This window comes from Melospiza georgiana, chromosome W, assembly GCF_028018845.1.
Source record: "Melospiza georgiana isolate bMelGeo1 chromosome W, bMelGeo1.pri, whole genome shotgun sequence".
In the NCBI taxonomy this organism is placed as follows: domain Eukaryota; kingdom Metazoa; phylum Chordata; class Aves; order Passeriformes; family Passerellidae; genus Melospiza; species Melospiza georgiana.
The window spans coordinates 4,399,191-4,423,021 of NC_080464.1; the positions used below are offsets into that span (position 1 = coordinate 4,399,191).

The 23,831-nt window shown below is 44.7% G+C and overlaps 1 pseudogene; it reads left to right on the plus strand.

The window, feature by feature from the left end:
* Positions 1-23,831, plus strand: part of LOC131095396 (CBP80/20-dependent translation initiation factor-like) — a 146,578-nt pseudogene that overhangs the window by 110,870 nt on the left and 11,877 nt on the right.

The following is a 23,831-nucleotide window of genomic DNA, read 5'->3' on the forward strand; positions in this document are numbered from 1 at the left end:
CCGCCTCAGGGTTCCTGCAGCACTGGGACTTAAACAAATATAACAAGGATGTTCTGACATGCTCCAGAGGAGCAAGCCTGCTGAGCGAGAGCTGCCTCATCCAGGCATTATAGCCATGGGGTGTCTGCAGGGTTGGGTCAAATGGTGCTCTGGTGACAACCCAGCAAGGCAAGGAAACTGATTTGTATTTCTTCATGGTCCCTTGTCTCCCCACCAGTCCCTCTCTACAGGACTGAGAGGTTGGTTTCTGGGTCTCAAAGGTATCATTAGTTCCCTATGTCTGTGTGTCCTGTGGTCTGTTTGTGTTCCTCTGCTCACTGTAAGGTCTGGCTAGGGCAGACAATGACATTTTGCTTTGTGATTGTGTCTGGGTTCATGGGATAACAAGGCTTTTAGGTGGTGATAAACTGCTGTTATCCAGCTGAGCTGCTGTTCCTGGAAAGTATTTGGAAATCCAGAAAGGTGCAAGATAGGAAGGGTGGCAACAAAAATAAGTAACGAGGAAGAGAACTCTATTACCTGGGTACTGCTAGAGGAGGTGCTGGTGAACATCCAGGACAAAATAGTGTTTGCTGTTCGTGGTATGCAGACCATGCTACTTCCCCCTCTTGGTCAACACAGAGCTTCCACCAAGACACTGCTCCAAGATTTCTAGCAACTGCTAAGGTTAACAGCTGTGCTTTTCTATTTGCACATTCATCATTATCACAGAATCACAGAGTGAGTAAAGTTGGAAGGGACCACAGTGGGTCATCTGATCCAACCTCCCCGCTTAAGCAGGGTTGTCCTAGAGCACATTGCACAAGATTGCATCCAGATGGTTCTTGAATATCTCCAGTGAGGGAGACTTCCCAACCTCTTTGGACAATCTGTTTCAGTGCTCAGTCACTTGAACAGTTGTGCTGGTTTGACCAGGAAGTGGGAATTCGGGGATGCTGTGGTCAAACCAATGGGTGCTCAGATTTTGATATTGGCACCTGATGTGGCCAGTGGCCAGTGGGGTTTGGACACACCTCTGAGAACACACAGGGGTTAAAAACCAGAGCTGCAGCCCTGGGAGGCTTTCTTTGGGACTTCTGTCAGGAAAGGCTTTGGATCTCTGCCCCTGTCCCAGCTGCTGGCTGGGCAGGGGGAGGGGAAAAGCCACGCGGCCATGAGGTAGGCCCAGCCCAAGGATGGAAGGGTGGAAGAGACCAAGAGACATCAGGCAGCCCCCCCCCAGGGAAGAGAGAGAGAGAGAGCCAGCGTCTGAATTTGATAGCGGCGCTGGCCCAGGAGGAGAAGGGGGGGGGGGAGTGTGAGGGCAGTGTGGGAGTTCTGGAGCTCTGGGACAGGCAGAGACTGAAAATTTTAACCCTTTTCCTGCATGATTGAGACCTTGCAAAATGCTGATCCTCCTGGAGCTGAATAAGAAGAGAGATAAGTGATGAGATAACAAGGGATAGGCCCGAGGGAAGTGGAGAAGACTGGCTGAGTGGGGGGAGAGATGACGGAGTGGCCTTCTGGCTGGACTTTTCTTGTGTGGCCATAGACTGAACCAGTTTTTTCCTGTGACACAGAGACTGCATTTAGGGGGAGGCAGTGCCTCAGAACCAGGAGGGTTCAGTGTGAGTACCCCTCGGCCCCAGGGGGTGAAAAATTGGGGGGAACAGATGTCCCGAAGGAGAGACTGTGCCTTTTTGGAAGGAGACAAGGCATCCTTGAAAGACAACCCTAGAAGCAGCTCTGGTCCATGCACAGTGGTGAGAGCACTGGGCATGGAAGGAAAGATGTCACAATGGCAAAGGACTTTCCGGGCAGTGCTGAGTGACATGGAAGCACACGAGGTTTCAACGTGTTTCCAGGGGAAGCCTATGGTGCAAGAAGGACTCCTCTCCTCTTCATGAACTGAAGATTGAGTATTCTAAAGGGTGGTGCCGGACTGAGAGTTGGTGATTTGGGGGAATGTATTGCAGTGGGAAATTTTGGTGGGAAGGAGGAGGAAAGCGCTTTTTGTAAGGTTTTCATTTTTTTTTCCCTTAGAGTTTTTTCTTCTTTTCTTGTAGTTTAGTTAATAAAGTTTTCTTTATTTCTAAGCAGGAGCCTGCTTTGCTTATTCCTGGTCACATCTCACAGCAGACACCAGGGAGAGGGTATTCTCATGGGGGCACTGGCTCTGTGCCAGGCCTAAACCATGACAACAGTAAAGAACATTATGTTCCCACCTGTGTGCTTTAGACCTCAGATATATTGATAATTAATTACTTGCTCCTCCACAACCCCATAGGACCTCAGAGACATTGCTAGTTCAAGGTGTGAGATGCTTGTGTTGCGTGGGTAATTGCTGCTGATCCTGGATCTGGAGCCAGACAGAGAGGTCATGGTGAGACCAGGGGGCAGGAGGTTCAAGTGACCACTCGCTTGGTTACCTCAGGATCTTTGGAGACATGGGAAGTACCCACAGCTCCTGTTGGCTCTGATTATCAGCTGCCTTGGTAACCCAAGCTGGAGGAATTTCAAATTCATGTATTTTCCTAATCCTGGGAGTTTGCTCAGCATCTCCTTTAGGAGAACCGTGAGTTTTCTGATCTTGGTTTTCCCTTTCTGCCCAAATTCTTTTTAGTGAAATATGAAGTGTTTGTGTCTGTCTGATGGTTGTGAGATCTTTGGTGAGTTGTTCTTGTAGAATTGGTCAGTGGCATTTGATGCAAGTTATATATCAGCTGATGGTCAACTGATAGGTAATAGATGCTCACAGAGTGGTGGTCACAGTGCCTGGTAGCCTGGACCTTCACCACAAAATGCATTTTGGAGACCTCTGTGATTAGAAATGTTCAGAGAGCTGTGGCCATCATGGAATCAAGTCCACACTGAAGGCCACCAGTACAATTTACTGCTCTTCCCAAAGTGGCCAAAACACCCTGAAAAGAAATGAGTGAATGTTCATCTGATTTATATCCAACTTGGAGGAAATTGTGTGATGAAAGTCTGTGAGAGGGAAATGCCTCATGGCTGGGTGAAGCCAGGACCTTTGCAAGTCTCGGCACAGGATATCATCTGTAATTTAAAAGCTTTTTCTGCTTTAAATGTGAATAGATCATTTTTTTGAGTAATAATAATTGTTGTGATTTGCATTTATCAGTCACACACTCTAATGCACTTTGCATAGGAAGATGAGTAAATTGTTCCCATTTGCCAGCTGGGAAATCAGGGTGCAGAGGTGATAGGACCCCACACAGGACTGGAAATAAATGTCTTCTGTCCTGTGGTTTCCCAGTCTTTTGTTGTAGCTGTTGGCTCAAAGCAGGTTGTCTATCATCATCTTACTCTGCTTTGTCCTATTGTCCCTTTGGTAGCAGTAGCATGGACAGGGATGGTGTGGTGGGATCTCAGTATGCTTCAGTTCTCAGGGCCTGTCAGTAGGGTGCAGGCAGAGAGGCCAGAAGTGTTGCTATAGGTGACTGGAGGAAGAGCAGAGGCCATGGAAGAGCTGATGGTCCCACCTCATGTCCTACCATCTCCAGTACTTTAGTATAGCAAAGGAGCTTCTGTAGTCATGTCTGTGTGAAATGAGATGCTCTTGATGAAGCTGTGGCAAGTAGCTCTGATTCAGAAGCTCTTGGTGAGACCCCAGGCATCCATGGACAGAGATGTTTGATCACTCCCTGGTGCTGTCACAGTGTTACAGTCTGGTTTTTAAAGTTATTAGAAATGCCTCTGCCCGAATTAAGGTGCAAACAACACCATATACCAAAGTCAATAATATGGGTTTTATTTTATAATAAATATGAGAGAGAGAGAAAGAGAGAGGAAGAGAAAGAAATAGAAAAGAGGTGAGGGGACAGAAAGAGAGCAATAGAGACAGATTAAAGAAAATATCACCACCCTGTTGATCCCAACAATGTTCCATTGATCCTCTCCAGCTGGTCTTCTTGGTGGTGAGGGTCCCCCAAAAAGCAGAGAATCTGATGAATTAATATTCATTTAGACCAGGTGGGAATACCCAGGTACCTTCCCAGATGGGAAGGGGGGCAGTCTCTTGCAGCAGACTTGATCTCCTGCATCATTTTGCATCACATGCAGTCCTGAGGTGCAAGGCCTCTGGGGAGCAATTTGGGGGGGTCTTTGATGGATTATGACACTCTCTTAGCTTCTTCTCAAATGAATGTCCGGTGCCTGTGGCCTTTTCCGGGATTGGGGGTTTCACCACTTGACCAGTTTGTGTGAGGATGGATATCCAGTGCCACTGACCAGAGATTTTGACTCACACCTGAAACCCCCTCCTTCCCCCCATGATGATGGGGGAGTCTGTGAAAACCTGGCTTCTATGGACTGTGGTCTCCCTCACTCCAAACCCATCCAGGGATGATTTTCTGCTGCGTTTGGCTTTCTTGTGGATGCATTCCTTTTCCTCAGCCTTGTTTGCATCTCCCTAGACCTGAGATGATTGAACAATAGTGTCACCTTTATCTTATCTAGGTGGCTTAACTCATAGTACAAAGTTCCAGTGTTGAAGCGAAGGGAGACGACCCATCCTTTGATCAGCATCGAACTCCGATTTATTGATCCACCAGGCACATTTTATAACAGTGTTAATTAAGCTCATACATATTGCAAAACCCGAGCTCATCATAGGTTACAGATTACACATTAACCTCCCCTTTTGTTTTCAATACCTGTGGTTTGTTATTGAAACCAAGATTTGTTTTCGCACCCTGATATGAATGGTTCTCAAGGCCTCCATGTTTGTCACTTTTGCTTTCCCAAAGCAGCCAAGGACAGAATGTTTACCTGTTATGAAAAAACAGCCTGAGAACTCTGCTGTTTACAGAAATGTGCCTGAGAACTTTGTTGTTTACAGAAATAGGCTTGAGAATTGCTGCTTTCAGCTGCCTTTTTACTTTTCCATCAGCTGTATATTTTCATGGCCTTTTTTTCCTTCAAGCCATGTCTGAGTAAATTCTCCAACATTCCAGTCTGGCATCTTCAAGGAAGGGTGGGCTTCTGTGGTTGTAGCTTCTTTATACAGTTTTTGCTATAATGGGCGTGCCAGTTTAAAAGCAAGCCAGTGGGAGATCCTAAGTGAGAAATACAATTTAATAGGAAAATTAAAATAAATGCAATAATACAGAAACTGACAGAGTCAGAATGCAACCTGACACCCTGTTGGTCAGGGTGTTGGTAGTAGTCTGATTAAATGGTGGCTGTAGTCCTCTTGAAGTGATAGATGTGGTTCTGTTGAAGCAGTGATCCTGTAGAAGGGTTTGATTTTCCTCTGAAGGTCTGGTGGTGGTTATGGAGCTCTTGTCCTCTGGGAATTCAGTGGATAAGGCTGCTGTGGTGTTGTAAACCTCAGATTATATCCAGGTAGGAAGGCTTGGTTCCTCCCTCTGTGCATCTCACAATGGGATGTTATAATTTTATGAGTCATGAAGTGAGGCTTGATGGCCCATTAACAGAAGATACCCTCTCCTTGGGAGGTTTGAGGGATGGGTCATGGAAGAGATAAAGAACACTGCCCCACCTGGTTTTAACAGATGGTGATATAATACATACGCTTGGTTGAATCTTACATTGTAACCCAAGACAATGGGCAAAACCCCTTCATAACAATGTTTAAGGCATGAACCATTTCAGTCTCTGACCCACAGTACCTCCTGAGCCTCTTCCAAATTCCAGTGCTATAAACTACTCATCTCACTAGGTTATACTCCCCAGAAAGCAAAGCAATGCTCCAGAGCTTCCTCCAAGCCAGGACCTAAATGCAAGTAGTATTTAAATTATAAACAGCGAATAATACAGTGATGTTAAGTGTTCAAAATATCATTTATGGAACCCTTTCTAGGAGGGTTTAAATGTTGTCCTGTTTGACTTTGCTGACCACCAAAAATGGTAGAGGATGGATTTTCCTCCTCTCCCGTGGAATGGCTAGTCTTTTTGGCTCTTCTAGCTTGGTCCTTGTCTTGAAGATGTTTCATGTCCAGGCCAGGAAAGTATAACATTGCATGAGCTGCATCTATACTGAGATGAGGAGTGGGCTTTCACTTGGGTGCAAGAGTGAAGTCCTCCAAGATAAAGGCATTTTCTATTTCCATTGCTGGCAGAAGCTTCAGTCAAGCTTAGAAAAGGTCCAGTGTGAGATGTCAGAGAATGGGCAGAGCCATGGCCCATCTCTATCATGCATGAACATGGGCCACCCTGACCTCCCCATCACCTGTGGTGAGGCCCAACTTGATGAACATGCTTAGCCTTCAGGTCTGTGTGATTTGCAAAAAAAAGCTCCACAACTTGTAAAAGTCATGAAGATGGTATTATTTATTCCAGTGCTAGACGCATGCAGGTGTTAAAAATACTTATGTTGTTGGCTTTTCGCAAATATTAAGATGAATGTTATATGTATAATGTTAAACTAACTTTGCTTTTATTTCTGCTATTAACAAAAACTTAGACATCGTAGTAGTGGTAGCTGATATAGTTAGGAGTGAACTGTCTGTTTGGTCGGGATAACATCCAGTGAACATGTAATGAGGACCCTGCTATTGATATGCCAACTATCAGCATCTGCCATCTGAAGAAAGTATGGACCAAGGCCCAGACTGGAAGCGATAAGGAGAAGGAGCTAAAACCACAGCCAAGAAATATGCATGCTCTAAAATGGTGGACCCAAGGAGGGGCCATGTAAAATAGTTCCTGGAAAATGTAAACTAGTTTATGCATATGCATAAGGGTCTATGAATATGCAGTGGGCTGATGTAATGGAAAATATATTTAAGGGGTGTCCCTGAAGGTGAAGGTGTGCTCTTGGCTGAGTGCCAAGATGCACCTGGCCCGTAATCTTTGTTTTACTGTCTTTTGTCTCCTATTGTCCTTTATTAAACTTTTAAAATTTTCACACGAGGGTGAACTTGTTTTTCACACAGGATAGCTCCCCAAAGGACATACGCACCTCTAAGAATTCTCAAGTCTATTTTATTCTCTAACTTGTTGCATATGCATAAAGTTTCACAATAGGTTCATTCATATTCATTTCCTAGCCCCGTATTAAAACTGTCTTATCAGTTTTTATGAACTTATGCATTTCTCCAAGAACTGTAAGGTCGCTGTGTCTGCAACCCAGCTTCAGTTTTTTGTCTGCTCCAGTTCCAAGGTCAGTGGGGTCCCTCCTTATCTCTCTTCAGCTTGGAAGCTTGCATTCTTTTCTAAGCAGCCTTGAATCTCCTTTGTTTCCTCTGCAGGCCTTGTTCGAGCACAGCAAGTTAACAGACTAAACAAGTTTAAACAGCACACTTCAGCTAAATCCAAAATTGGTTTCTACCCCAAGTTAAATTTCTAACCCCGTGTCTCATATGCCCCAAAATTTTCCTGTATGAAACCTCTTTAGAGGCCTCCTTGCATCCCTCAACTTGCCATATGGTTTTCCAATGAACTCTTCTATCAAACCAGGCAGAGAAGGGAGGTCAACCCTGCTACCTGCTATAAACACATTTTATTTTAAACTATAGGCACTGAAGGAAGCTCATCCATTAAATACATCCAGATTATCTACAGACCAGAGCACCCCCAAATTAGTAATGCAATTCATGTTTACAAATACAGCCAAACTAATGAAATATAATTTGTTTACTGCCCTGATATCACTACATAAGCATGGGACAAGCCAATCCACAGGTTATTTTTATATAACTCCATGAGGCATTTCCAGAGCAAATAAAGTTCACAGGGCAGGGCAGTGACCCGGCCATCTGGTTTCAGTGCTCTTCAGCCTGCTCAGGACTTCTCATCAGTGGTGCAGAGGTCTGTGGGTCAGGGCATGGCTCCTTTGGATGTGCCCCAGGCACATAGGACATTTGTTTGGTTCTCTGCTGTGCTGCTCTTCTCTGTTGACCAGCTCTTCACCTCTCCCACACTGTTGGTCTGGCTCCTCCACTTTTATTGCACACCTTTTGGAGAAGCAATTGAGTTGCTTTTGATGTTCTCAAAGTCCAGCATGATGGGTTGCAGATACTGCTGGGACCATGGTCAACATGCAGCCAGATGAATTGTACCCATATCTCCACTGATTTAATTCCTAGAAGAGAGCAGTGGTTTCCTCAAACATGGACAACCAAGGGAGGTGGGACACCTCTGCATGGGTGACATTCAGGTTGGCTTGCCTGTCTGTGTGAGCTATGGTACTGGCCAAATCTACTGTCTAAAGGCCAAATTTAAGGACAAAGTTCCCTGGACCACCTACCTCGTGCACACCATGACACTGGTGTAGCACCGCCCTGTGGGGCTGAACCAGATTGGTATCTCAGGATGCTTCAGGAGAACCATAGCACTATAAGTCCAGGTACCATAAGGGTTCACAGAATCACATGTCTGTACAAGCAAAACTCTTGCCTCTAGGCAAGCATGGTCCAAAAAATGTAATCCTTACCTCTGAAAAGGTGCTTTTTCTACTTTGTCAAAGGAAGCGATATCACACTTCCCTTTTGCAAAGAACATGCAAACAATCTCATTTTGCAAAATTGTGCCCCATCTAGGTGAAAATTTTAATGGTGACTAATATAAAATTTCAATAGCCAAACCAAATTTCATTTTTATATTTTTTATTTTAAAGAAAGCAAGCAAGCAGCCCTGGGTGGCTGGGGAGTCACCACTCCACTAACAGCACACACCACTTACAAGTTTGCCAAAGTGTATATACTTTTTTTAAGCCTACACAGCATTTTACAGAGTGCTTGTGTTATTCCGAATCAGCAAATATCAATAAGCTGGGATCAGCAATTTCATAATCTTTCCAGGTGGTCATTGGCTTCCTTTCCATCTTGTGGTCATCTGGAGGGAAGCCCTTCACCAGAGTCTGCTACATAATTTTAGTCTCATACAAGTGCATCAAGATTTTTATTATATATAAGCATTTAGTCGCTTTGTTGCAATATCCCTTAGCTTTACCACAACTTCATCTATTTTATTCTAAGCATCAGTGGTTTTGCTACCTCATGTCTTTACTATACTTCTATTTTCTTGTTCAATGCTTTATTTGGTCAGAAAGTTTCAAAACCGTTCTTTGTAGTTATCCCAGGGAACGCGTCCACTTTCGACACAGCAGATACAAGCATTTACTGATTCAATTGCCGATCGACACGAATCACAAAAACATTTTTCACAGTGACCTTTGAATCCATCTCACATTCCATCCCCTGCTCCTGTCCTTCATGGAGGTTCATCAAAGTCTACACAAGCAGATAAAAAAAGACCCCAGTCCCTTTTCTTTTGCAAGGGTCTTCTTCAGATGCAAAGTTGTGGGTAGTGTTCATTGGTGTCTCTGCTTGGTGGCATCACCCACTGGGTCCCATAGGATGAAAAAAGAGGGTACTGAGTGGTGGCATTCCTTCCTGTTCAGCTCCCATCCTGGGCCTGATGAGTTTGGTTTGGTTTGAGGGTTATTTTATGGAATTTTTTTGTTGGGTTGGTTGGTTTGATGGGGTTTTTTTTACAGAAAATATTTTCTTAAAATGTTGAAGAGTCAGTTTTCTCTTTTGCAAGGCTGTGGAGAAGGGCAATGTGCTTGAAGCAGAAACAGGAGGGAAGAGAGTTTCCTGTGGTGCTTTTTATTCTTTCCCAGTAATCTGGGACCACAGAGCTCATGTGGTTATCCCAAGATGCTAGGACTTTTCTAGCATGCCCCAAGGATACTGAAATACAACACTGTTCCCTGTGTGCATCAGTGTGGACCTTCTCAGGCAGGACAGGAGAACTGTTGGAGCATATCCAACCTGGAAGGGGCAGGATGGCTTGGGGGCCAGAGCCATGTGAGATGCTGTCCTGTGTGGAAAGCGAAGGGAGACGACCCATCCTTTGATCAGCATCGAACTCCGATTTATTGATTCACCAGGCAGTTTTTTATAACCGTGTTAATTAAGCTCATACATGTTGCAAAACCCGAGCTCATCATAGGCTACAGCCAAAACATTAATCCCTCCTTTTGTTTTCAATACCTGTGGTTTGTTATTGAAACCAAGATTTGTGTTCTCACCCTGATATGAATGGTTCTCAAAACCTCCATGTCTGTTCCCAAAACAGCCAAGGACAGAATGTTTACCTGTTATGAGAAGACTGCCTGAGAACTTAGCTGTTTACAGAAACAGGCTGTGAGAATTTGCTCCTCACAGCTGCCTTTTACTTTTCCATCAGCTGTATATGATTATGGCATGTCTGAACAAAACTCTATAAGCCATTTCTGAGCAAAATTCTCCAACAGTCCCGGTTTTGGACAAATTATGAGAAAACATCCTGAAATGAGCATGTCCTCTAATAGAAGGCAGGTTACAGCAGCCCATGTCTCCAAAGCAGGCTCTGAGGAAAGTGAAAAAAACTGTTTATTTAACAAGCAGGGTGCTGGCAGGCACAAAAAAGAGTGAATATTGTTAGATAATGAACTTTTTTGTTGTGGAGGAGAGTTGGTAAATTCAGAGTCTTTTCTGTAAGTGTGGCTCAGCTCCTTCCGGGATTCAGATCTGACCTCTGGGCCAAGGCATGGGGGGGCCCCTGGCGATGTTCTGGTGTTTCGGACTGGAGCAAAGTTTTGAACACAGGCCACCGAATGAATTCCACCACCTTCTCTCCCAGACCTAACTTAAAGGTCCAGGACTCATGTCTGGGCATAAAGCAGACAATAGGGGATACAGTATTATGAAGTCACCCCAAGACAGATGTGGAAGACAGCTCAGTGTCAGAGGAGGGAGACATCTCAGGGCAACAAAGAACAGCTCCATGGTTCAAAGGGTGGTTTTTGCGTGCCTTATGGGTGGATGAAGCAGAAGAGGGACATGGGATGCTATCACTCATTTTTTTAAATTTCTCAGTAGTCAGGACATAATTTCTCTGACATTTTTTAAAATTAAAATACAAGTGAAAACTCCAAAATTAATAATTTGGTAACCTTGGGGTTATAACCTGAGCTGGAAAATAAATCTCTCCTCCATGGGACTGGCTGGATAATAAAGGGATGAACTCTGCAAACTTCCCCAGAGAGTCTGAAAAGACCCAACAAGATCTCGCTGCAGGTTGACTTCAGAGTCACAGACACAGTTGGGCAATTGCCTTACAGAAATGGGTATAGAGATAAATTAGTCATCACTGTCTGGTTAATAAGTGCCTCAGTTATTTTACAAAGCTTTTTCCTGCAGATGTAATTTTTTTGTCCTTTTGTAATGAAACATATAAATAGCTCCTGTCTTGGATCTTCTGTTCATAGAGTTCTGTCATGTAAATAATTTTGCATCTCTTTCTTTAGCAGCTGCTTTACTTTCCTTTATTTCAAAAGAAATACCTCCTATGTGTTGTCCAGGCCATGAGACCAAACTTTGGTATGGTGGCTTCATATCTCTCTGGCTTTCCAGAATACAGCAGCAGGTCAGAGCATTCACAACAGCAAAGCCCTTTGTCTCAGTCAGTAGGAATAAACAGAGATGAAAAAGATAAAGAATAACTTATTTAGTTGCTGGATTTCAAATGTCATGCAACATGCACTGGGAACACACAGTGTTGATAACAAACTTGTCCTGTTCTTTAACTTTCTACTATGTAGTGTCTACTACTTTTAAATACCAAGGAATGGTCACCATGGAGACAGTCAAACAAAATCACATCGGATATCATGCAAGAAGCTCTGTAGCATTGCAGAGAGCACAGAGAAATCCTCTTGTCTCTGAGTGCAATGCATTCTCTTGTGCCATACTTTAGAAAGGTTTTTATTTGCTTTTCTTTTTGTCACACACTCCCAACACAAACATCCCTTTTTATATCCTGCCTTTGGGAAACCCTCTTTTTTTTCTCTTTTATTGGGTTGCATGGCCTGGTTTTTGGTGGGGGGGGAGTGGGGGTGTAACAGAGGAGGCTTCTGTGAGAAGCTGCTAGAAGCAGAGCCAATCCCTGGTGACTCCAAAGAGGGACATGCTGCTGGCCAAGGCTGGGCCAATTAGAAATGGTGGTAACGCCTCTGTAATAACATGTTTAAAAACAATAAGAAAGGATGTGGGGCAGTTTTAATTATGACTTAAGAAGAGTGAAGTGAGAACATGTTGATGCCTAGAGAGGCTGACCTGGAACAGAGACTAGACAGAGTTAAAGGAATAAAGTAGGTATTTATAAAAAGGCATTTAAAGGATACACCTTGGGCAATACAAGAGCCTGGCTGTGGCTACACCCAAGATGGACCCAAAATGGACACAAGATAGACGACTGGTCATGAATCTTCACACATTTATAAGTTTTGGTCCATTTACATATTGAGGTTAATTGTCCAATTACAGCTTCAGGTTATGGAGTCCCATCCTCCTTGTTTGCTTTCTTCAATTCGCTATTGCTTATGCTTTTTGGACCTGAGGCTGTAATGGCTGTCCTTGGTTCTCAAGCTGGAAAAGGATTGTTTTGTCTACCTACTGATTTGCAAGAAAAAAACAAACTGCATAACTTTGTAAAAGTTATAAAGCCGGTATGTTTATTACAGCACTGGATGCATGTGGGGATCGTTGTCCCCCTAAAGGACATGTGCACCCCTGAGAACTCCCGATCCTTTTTGTCTCCCTTACTAATTTATATGCATAGAATTTCACAATAGGTTCATACATGTTCATTTTACTGGTTTCCCGTTACACTTGCAGCTAGGTTGTTGTTTTTTTTTTTTATCAGAAAGTACAGAAAGAACTCCTGCGTCATCTTGCCCTGTCTTCTGCAACTTCAGCTTTGGTTTTACACTTGCAGCTAGTTACCCTTGCATCTAGTTTTTTATCAGAAAGTATAGAAAGAACTCCTGGGTCACCCGGCCCTGTCTCCCACAGCCTCAGCTGCAGTCTCCGTCTGTTTCAAGTTCAAGGGGCCCCTCTTATCTCTGTCCTTCGGCTGAAGCAGTATTTTCGAGCATAGGTTTTTTGTGAGAACAGGCAGTCTTGAATGCAGATCAAAACAGTTATGCTTGCAAGCTACAGACTTGATAATTCAAAGTGGCACATTTCACCTAAATCCAAAATGGATTTCTACTCCGAAAAATTTCCACTCTGTTTCACTACCCTGTGAAGAGAACTTACTAACACTTTATATGAAGTTCAGACTCACACACTAAGGCAGTACATAATCTAAAAATATGAAAACTAAAACTTAAGGCATGAGTGTGAGGAGAACAGCATGCAAACACCAAGGTTGGTGAAGAAGGAGGGGGAGGAGGTGCTCCAGCCTGTAGTGAAGACCATGGTGAAGCAGCTGTCCCTCTGCAGCCCATGGTGGTCCACAGCAGTGCAGAGATCCACCCGCAGCCTGTGGAGGACCCCATGCCAGAGCAGGTGGATGTCTAGAGGAGGCTGTAATCCTGTGGGAGATCTGTGGAGAGAGGGGCCCTGATCCCATGCTGGAGCAGCCTGTCTTTGAAAGACTGCACTCCGTGGAAGAGTGACCCATGTTGTAGCAGTTTGAGGGGTACTGCTGCCTGTGGGATGGACTCACGCTGCAGCAGTTCTCAGAGATCTGTTGCTTGTGAGATTGACTCATGTTGGAGAACGTTGCAGAGAACTGTCTCCTGTGGGAGGGACTCCATGGTGCAGCAGGGGAAGGACTCCTCTCCCTGAGCAGCAAGAGAAATAAATGGGTGATTGTCAGGATCTGTCCTAGTGAACAGATGACCTGATGGTTCGTAGGAGTGATCTCAGAGTGCAAAAACCAACACGGTACAAGGGGGTTTGCAGTGATAATCAAAACAAATGCAGTTTTATTGAAACAACCACAGCAAAAATGTGATAGAGGGATTAAGGGAGAGAAAAAGATAGAGAGAAGAGAGAGAGAGAGAGGGAGAGGGGATATTGCTACCAACGCAGAGACGAAGTCCTTTGGTCCAGTCCTGTCGAGGATCCGCCTGTTACGCTGGGGAGATCTCAAAGGCTCTAGCTAACTCAGAGGTTTTTATTACTGAAAATTGTGAGGGAGGGGAAACAGATACAATAGGGAACAGATGTAACAGGTAATCTATGTTCTCAGCAGTAAATGAGAGCCATTGTTTTCTTGCTCCAGTGGTCCCAACCTGCAGGCAAACATCTCGCTTCGGTCAGCTTGCCTCCCCCCCACACCTCCCCCGGGTTGAGGGTTTCAGTCCCAGTCCTTGGAAGGAGCAGAGGGGCCTTTTCATGTCTCAGTCCTTGATGAAGAGGCTTCTTACATCTCAGTCTGTCTGTCACGGTGGTTGTAAAACAGGTGAGGGTCTTCTGTGGGAGACCACCTGAAACTCAGGAGAAGTCCAGCCAGGCCGAGAGGTGGGACAGCTTCCAAAGCTGCTATTGTTACAAACGGGGCACGGTGCCTCCTTCTTAGCATACAGCAAGCACACCTGTGAAAACAATAGCTTAACATTGAGCTTTCAGGTCTCAGGGCCCTTGGTGTGTGACTTTTCTCCTTCAGAGCCAGATATTCTAGACAGGGGGGTCTTCTCTTCAGTGGTCTCCCAAGGACAATCGTGAGGCAGATGAGGGAAAATTTGGACAGACTCTCACAGTGATGAACTGACCAAAACCCCCATTCCCTGTCTCCTTGCACCACTCAGGTAGGAGGCAGAGCTGGGAAGGAGGGAGGAGTGGGGGGGGAAGGTGTTTTTTTAAGGTCTTGTTTTACTTCTTATTATCCTGCTTTGATTTTGTTAGTAATAAATTCACCTTATATCTCTAATTTGAGCCTGTTTTGCTGTCACAGACATTTTTTCATAGAAATCCTTTCTTTGGGATTTGTTCATCTTCTGGGAAGCTGAGGCCCCAGAAGAAGAATGTAAACAATTGTTATCGGCTGGTGTGGAATGAAACAGGTGCAGCGGTGATTGGGCTTCTGTGAGTGTTTGGATTTGCTGACCACTCACAGGAGAGTTTGTCCTTGCTTTCTGCTGGACACAGAACTTTGTCATTCTTTCTTTTCTGTGCTATTCTTAGCTTAGCAGCCTCTGCAACTTCTCTCTTTATTCTTTTTAGTATAGTTATAATGTATTATATATCATATATCAATAAATCCAGCCTTCTGATCATCAACCAAGATTCTCGTCCACTTCTCTCACCCTGAAGACCTCATCAGGTCGCTGTAATATTTTGCCCTTGATATTATTTAGTGAGCCATCTCTCCAGGTCCTTAACTCATGAACCCTTTGTCAAATTTTCTCTCCTCTGTCCAGCTGCAGAGGGTTTAGAGGGAAGTGAGTGAGCAGCTTTTGTGGGTGCCTGGCATCCAGCAAGTGTCAACCCACAACATGTCCCCAGCTGGAGGACTCCCCAGCTCCATAAATCATGTCACTTGGATAATCCTTTGTCATGGCAACCATCAGCTCAGGAGCAGGGTGACCCTTCAATGCCAAGCCTAGGCTGCACTGATCTTTTTCTGGTCTGTCAGGGACCCAGTATTACCATAATTTTGTGAGATCCCAGGGAGTAGCCAGGCCATTAGGATGCTTCTGGCCAGACACTGGTTGTGCTGAAGATAGAGGAATGAACAGGCTGGACAAGTCCACCTGGACCACCAAACCCAGCATGGCCACCAGCATTCATTGTCTTTCTCCTGGATTTCATTTAACCTCTTTGTTCATGCTTTCATTTGATCTTGGTTGTGCATATGGAAAAGAGTCCCCATGTTGGTCCAGGGGGGATGGCAGGCCATGGGAGACTCCATGTCTAGCACAAACCATGACAGATATTGATGGGGTTGGTAATATTTCTACCAGTACCTGCTTTCTGGTGGCTTTGCTGTGTTGAAATTCCAGCTACTCCACGTGTTGAGTAATCTCCCTGCTGTTACTAAAGAGACTGTCTGTCTTCCTTCTCCCCTGTCATTTCAATTTTCTCTTATTTCTCTCTCCAGACAGCCATTGCCTCTCTCATGGTGATGTGGTTTTGCTGATGTAGCCTGTTGTCTCTGTCTTTCTTGCAGAAGGACTTCACCATGCGGGAGGAGTTGCAGCAGCGGGATGTGGAACGCTGGCTGGGGTTCATCACCTTTCTCTGCGAAGTCTTCAGTACCATGAGAAGCAGCACGGGAGAGCCCTTTTGAGTTACTGTCTGCCCCATTTATACCTGCCTCAGGGAGATAAATGCCTTCAGACTTTGTCCTTCTCCACTGGTGAGCCAAGCTATTACGTTGCAGCTCTGAGGTGCTCATGATTCATAAATGACACTGGAAGTTGCCCAAAGAAGCTATGGCCCCCTGTTACAAAAGGATGTGGAGGTTTAGATAAGTCCCTGACTTTTTCCCAGGCCTCCAGCAGCAGGCAGTAGCTTTATTGAGGCAGCCACCACCCCAAAACCTACTTTCGTTCCCAAGTTCTTTAATAATGGCTGATTCAGTCCATTGTAGAATGAATTATTTATTTAATAGATACAAAACTAACAGACATAAGACTTAAACTAATACCACACAGGAATAAGGACAAAAAGAGAGAATACTAGTAGATATATACAGTGCGAGATTAAAGGTACCTATTAATTTTACAGCTAGTGAAGAAATCATACAACTTAGTATTCCATGTATCTTACCATCCCATTGTTGGTGGGGCACACATCGAGATCCTTTCCCTCAATTCCCAGGAAAGTAACCACGGAATCTGCATCCAAACTCTGGGGAGAAATCTCAAACAATTGTCAGGGTGTGTGTTTAGAAGGCTTCTACCTCTGTGATAACTCGTGTGTCTTTTATAGTTTGCAAAAGTGTGTCTCAGTCAAGAATATTTATTTTATCTCTTCCCACATCTGCTCTCCAGACTAAGATGGTGATTTGTAGCTGAGGCCTGAGCCCTTTTGGTGTCAGAGATGACCCCTTGCTGGGCCTTTCAGCCCCTAGGTTATCTCTTTATGCACCAACCATCTGTGGTAGAGAGGGGGAGGACACATCCTGCCACACCCCCGATCCCTGGCCGTGTTCAAGGCCAGGTTAGATGAGGCTTGGAGCAACCTGGTCTAGTCAAAGATGCCCCTGCTCATGGCTGGGGATTTGGAATGAGATGATCTTTAAGGTCCATTCTAACCTAAGCCATTCTATGATTGTTTGTTTTATGATTCCTAGAGGTTTGCTTTGCTAGCATCAACTCTTCCCACCTCAAAAGTACCTACGCCTGCACAGATGCTTGGCTTTTCCTGCATATTGTGTTTTTGCTAAATAAAGGCATGTGCTCCAAGCAAGACCCTTTGTCCGAGGGTTTGCAAAGCCCAACAGTTGGGATTGCGAACCCAACGTTTGAGTTTGCCAGTCCCAGTGTTGCGAAAATCCACACCCAAAGGGCTTAAAAAGCTTCTTAAAGTTGGTGAAGTCCCCTGAATAGATGAGATGGACCGAGGGGAGAGAAGAGCAGAGAAGTAAGGTTCCACATGTCCTTACTCCCCACCTAGTTCAGCACAAATCTAGCCCTGCCACCAGGGTTGGGAACATTTCAGAACCCAAGCTCCAGATGAGTTTGTTTCAGAGCCTGAGAATCTCATGGTTTGAGATGGTGGCGGATATCATGGTGAGGACAAACAGAAAAGGCAACTCAAGGAGGATTTCCCCCCATCCTGTTTTAATGGTGGTTTTGTCTCTTGTTTCTGTCTGTAGAAGACTTTCTCAGAAAAACCTGCCTCATTGCCCAGGGCTGGAGCTGTGAATCTCAAATTGTCAGTAGTGCTTCTGTTGGGCCATAAATATTTTGCTGTAAAATAAGTTCTCTGCTAGACCCTTGCCAAAGGAAGCATAAAGAAACTGCTGACAGTGACTTTTAACATGTATGGGAAGTTTTCTTTGAATGAAAACACATAATAAACATTTTGTCTTCACAGTAATATTGTATGTAGGGCTCACAGATGGTGACTGTAGCAGTGAGAAAGAGTGCAGGCATTGTGATGAGGCCTACATATCCAGAGGAGAAGGTGGGAGAGGGATGCTAAGAATAGCCTAACTTCCCCAAAATCTCTGCTCATGGAGGTATGTGTCACTTTATGGGGAAGATCTAGGCATCCAGCAAAGTCCTCATTTCCCTCTGCTTCCCATCACAGTCATGACACAACCCAGCCCTTATTCTGCCAGGATTTTTCTCTGCCTGCTTCTTAAAAATACATCTCTGTTCCTTAGGAGGACAGCTTTGTCCCTGTGGTGTTGTTTGTCAGAGAAGACTCTTAGCTGACATGGGTGCGCCTGAGTCTTCTGGCGCTCCTGCCCCAAAATGGTTGATTTGAGACTGCTCTCTCCACAGGGTTGTGACCTTGACTCATGCTGTTTCTCTTCCATGGCTCTGCGATAGGCTTTCATCTTGCCATCATTTTTTGCCACCATCAGGTAATTGTGATGCCCAGGGCCAACCCAGGAGATCACAACCACCTATTTTTTAGTAGTGATAGGTGCCAGGCTCTGAGATGGTTGCCAGAACCAAAGTCAGGCTGTAGACTGAGATGAGGAGGAGGTGGTGAGCTCCTCTAGCTTTACCCTGGAGAGGACAAGGATATTTGCACAGACTGGCTCTGCCAGGTGCTCTGTGATAGGGTGAAAATTCCCTAATCATGCAGAGTACTTGTCCTTTGATGAGCTTCATGAAACACATGGGCTGGTGTTCCAGGACAGGAGGGGGTGTTACCATGGCCTATAAGGTTTGGGTCCCCCACTTTCCTCAGGACAGGTTCACTGGGTTTTTCCCCTTCCTGCTAATCAGCACTTATGCCCCTGTGTACAGTTTCATCCCCTTGCCCCTAACTCCTGCCCCCTTGGGCATCCCCCAGCAAAACCCCTCTATGTTGTCCACAATCATGCTTAGCTCTCTGCCTCCATTCACCCATCCTTTGACAATGAATCATTAGCAGAGACAAGATAACATCTCTCCCTCTGCCTGTCCTTTTAGCTCCTCTTGCTTTTTAGTTTCTCTTTTTTTTCCTTTTTTCCTCTTCCTTTTCCTTTACAGCTCTGGCAGACTCAGTCAAAGCTCAGCAAACAAGAGGAAGGGGAAAGCTGCCTGATGAATGAGCCAGGAATGTCTCTTTCCTTTCCCCTGCAAAGCTTCCTCTCTCCAGCTCCTTTCCTTTCCCCACAAATAAAAACTTATTAACACCATAATTAGTTGTGGAACTGGCCCAGGTGGGAAGGAGGATGGCAACAAGGAAATTGGTGCTAGGTGTCTCAGTGAGGAATCTGTGCTGGGGACATGGCTGGGGCATCAGGTGACAATGCAGTATTATTTATTGAGAGGTATGAATGGATTGGTGTAGTGGGTTGACTCTGGCTGGGTGCCAGACGCCCACCAAAGCCGCTCTCTTATTCCCCTCCACAACTGAACAGTGGAGGCTATGCTGTAATTCCAATAATAATTCCATTATGGGAGTACTAATTTAATGGGTTTTCATAGTTTTAAGCCCAGCTGAAAATTAAACACCATAGAGTTGCTTGCTTGCTCAACTGTCCCCCCCTCCCCCCCCCCTGCCCTGTGGAATGGGGATAAGAATCAAAGTAAAACTTGTATGCTGGGATAAAAACAGTTTAATAATTGAAAATTAAGCAAAATACAGTAATAATGGTAAATGATAATAATAATGATGATAATCAAAATGGAAAAAAACGTGATGCACAATTCAATTGCTCTTCACCCACTGACTGATGCCAGACTATCCTTCCCAAACCCAGATTGGCTGCAGTCTATATAGTGGGCATGACGTTCTATGGTGTGGAATATCTCTTTGGTCAGTTTGGGTCACCTGTCCCAGCTGTGCTTCCTCCCAGTTTCTTTAGTGAACCTCTTCACTGTCAGAGCATGAGACAAGAAAAAAACCTCCTTGACTTAGGATAATCACAACTTAGTAAAAAAACAAAACATCAGTGTATTATCAACACCATTCTCATTCTGAATCCAAAACAAAGCACTGTAGCAGCTACTGAGAAGAAATTGACTCTATATCATCTGAAACCAGGACAATATCCACCCCTTATTCCATACCATTTATGTCATGCCAAGTTTCACATTTCTCAATATTCCATCACCTTCACTATTTATCTGTTTTGATAAATATACAATACAGACATCATTCCCTTAGTCTATGGAACACCTCTTCAAGTGTTCATAAAATGTCCACCAAAATAAAAAAAAAAAGTTTGTTGAATTCATTTAGTCTGTGACTTTGGTCTTCATCCTTGGTAACAGTCTTTCAAGCAAGAAAGATGGTGTGAGGTGTTGGATTGTTGCATGTTGCACATTTGAGTCAGTTCCAATTCCAGTGCTGCTGCACTTGTTCAGTTTTATCAAAGTTCATTCTTCATTGGTGAGAGTGCGAAGATCAGAGAAAAGTCAGGCTCAGATCCTCAGAACATTTGTAGTTAAGATCCATGCCATGAGGTGCTTAGTGAGGTGAAGTGCACGCAGCTGCCATAAAAGTGGCAGTACACAGTGTTGGACAGTTATTAATATAATACAATTTAATTCATTGGCTGTTCTCACCCAAAATCAAATCTCCTTGAGGCACACCCTGGACTTCCCTATCCTCTCACATTACCCACCAAGTGCACCTGGCTCCTTGAGCAAAAGTAATCCCACAGACGGGTTTGCCTTTGCCTGAGGCAGGAATAATGCTGGATGTTTTCCCCAGCATGTTTTTAATGTGCACTACAGGAACTTTATCACTTACAATATATAAAAATTTTGATTGGGCAGGGCCAGCCTTGTTGGCAGATCCTCTGGTATTGACTAACAAGGTGGCCTTTTGTTAAATGTCTATCCCAACATTTCAAGGTCCCAGCACCCATTGCTCTCAGTGTAGTCATTAACAATCCATTACATCATTCAATCTTTCCAGAGGTTGGTGTATGATAGGGAATGTCATACACCCACTCAATACTATGTTCTTAGCCCCAAGTGTCTATGAGGTTGTTTTGTAAATGAGTTACATTATCTGATTCAATTCTTTCTGGAGTACCATGTCACCGTAAGACTTGCTTTTCAAGGCCCAGGATAGTTTTCTGGGTGGTGGCATGGGGCACAGGATATGTTTCCAGCCATCCAGGTTGCTTCCACCATCATAAGCACATGGCACTTGCCATCACAGGTTTGAGGGAATATGATATAGTCAATCTGCCAAGCCTCTCCATACCACAGAGGCTTTACCTGCTTGGCCTGCTTGATTGCAGTACGTTTCACATCAATTGATAACCTGTGTGACAGTGCCCATGGTTAAGTCCAACCCTCAATAATGACCCCACCTATATGTTGCACTTCTTGATGGCCCAAGGTATCATGGGCCCACCGAGCTAGAAATAATTCACCCTTGTGTTGCCAATCCAAATCCAGCTGAGCCACTTCAATCCTAATAGCCTGATTCACCTGCTGGTTGTTCCAATGTTCTTCAGTGGCCCAATGAAGTGACTGCTGGAACCCAGGCTAGCTCTTAGAACTCCGGTGCCACACCAGGAGTGGGGAACTGCCTTGGTATGGGATTTACCAGAGGCAGAACCTTTAGAGCCACTTGCTCTATGGGGCCAGACACAAGCCACGACAGGGACCAGGCAGAGGAGAAAAGAGAAGGCTCTCTGTCTTGAGATTCCACAAGAAAGGGTTTATTCCAGGTGAAGGGATCAGAAACAAAGAGCCCTGGGCACTCCTGTGCAAGGAGTTTTGTACAGATACAAATCAGGGGGTGGATACAAACAGCTAACAAACAGAGAATCCTCAGGGGAGAAGTGAGGGGATTACATCAAGTGTCTGGGGCCAATTGGGGTAGGAGGGTGGAGAGGATGGGTCACATGGGCCAATGGGGCTTCGAGGAATAGGGGAAATCCAAAAGGCTGTTGCAGTCAGGGAAGGTTTGGGAATAAGAGGCTGGGTTGCCTTGACAGGCAGGGAAAGAGCTGGAACAAGGGGCGGGGAATGGTACGAGGGACAGCTTTGAGGGAGGGTAAAACCCAGGGGTAAACCAACTCAGAGAGAACATGAGGGTACAACAGAATGAACCACTTTACAAGGAATCAATAAAATAAATTCAAACTGCAATAGTCCAACTCTCGGGTACATGAGCATTTACATGACGCACCTCCACAACCAAGTTCTCTGCCCTGGCAACAAGATCTTGCCACAGTGCAGCAGCCCAGATGAGTTTACCCCTGTGTTGCTTGTTATTCTGCTTCTATTGCTGCAACCACCTGCAAAGGACATTTGCCACCATCCATGAGTCAGTATAAAGTATCGACCATTTTTCTTGTTCAGCAATGACTAAGGCCAACTGGATGGCATTCGCCTTTGCAAAATGACTCAATTCACCTTCTCCTTCAGCAGTTTCTGCGACTTGTCATAGGAGACTCCATACAGCTGCTTTCCATCTCCAATGCTTTCCCACAAGACAGGAGGATCCATAAGTGAACAAGGCATATTGCTTCTCACTTTTTGATAATTTATTATATAGTGGGGCCTCTTCAGCATGTGTTATCTCCTCCTCTGGCAGCATTCCAAAATCTTTGCCTACTGACCAGTCCACTTCTAAGATTCCTGGATGACTGGGGTTTCCTATCCAAGCTTGTTGTGTGATCAGTGTGACCCATTTACTCCATGCAACATTAGTTGCGTGATGTATAGAGGAGACCCTCCCTTTGAACATCCAATCCAACACAGGTAAATGGGGTGCCAGACGAAGCTGTGTTTCAGTACCAACCACCTACGAAGTGGCTCAAACATCTTCATAAGCTGCCAGTATCTCTTTTTTGATTGGAATATGGGGGGCTTCAGATCCTCTGTATCCCCTACTCCAAAAACCTAGATGTCGATCTTGAGTGTCCCTTGCCACTTTCTGCCAGAGGCTCCAGGTAGGGCCATTCTCTCCAGCTGCAGTAGAGCACAATTTTTACATCTTGCCCTGTTGAGACTGGCCTGAGGGCTACTGCATGAACTATCTCCTGCTTGATTTGCTCAAAGGCTTGTCCTTGCTCAGGGCCCCATTGGAAATCATTCTTCTTCTGGGCAAATTCCACAACACCTAAAAAAGCTCGTGCTTCTTTCTTGGTAGTTGGTGGAGACATCTCTGTTACTTTATTAATAATCTCTGTCACCGACATCTTTTGTTAAAAATCCTTTCTTTGGGATTTTTCCCTCTTCTTGGAAGCTGAGGCCCCAGAAATAGAATGTAATCAATGGTTATCTGCTGCTGTGGAATGCAACAGGTGCACCTGTGATTGGCCCATGTTGCATGTGTACAATTAAGGGCCAATCAGAGACTGAGCTCTCTCTGGGACAGAATCAGAGAGAGCTCCTTTGTTGATTCATTCCTTTTCTATTCTTAGCTTAGCAAGCTTCTGAACTTCTCTCTCTATTCCTATTAGCATAGTAATAATGTAACATATATCATATAATAATAAATCCAGCCTTCTGATCATGAAGTCAAGATTCTCATCTATCTCTTCACTCCTGCAACCCTTGCAAGCCCTGTAACAAATCTCCATTCGGATCTGCTGATGTCCATTCTTCCATTTTATCCTGAAAACTGGATCTCCTGTGCATGTCCCTTTACCTTACTTTGTTTTATAGCAAACCAGGCTTTTAGAAGGATTAGTTTTATTTTCTTCTCTTTCTCAAAAACTTCTGCTGTATTGCCCCATATAATGATATCATGAAAGTATTGGAGGTGTTCTGGAGCTCCACCCTCTTCCAGTGTAGTCTGTATCAGTCCATGGCAGATGGTCAGGCTGTGTTTCCACCCCTGGGGCAGTTGATTCCAGGTGCACTGGACACCCATCCAAGGAAAACTAAGCTGTGATCTGCACTCTGCTGGCAAAGGGATTGAGAAAAACACATTAGTGATATCAATTATGGCACTACTTTGCTGCCTTTGACTTCAGTTCATATTGAAGTTCCAACATGTCTAGTA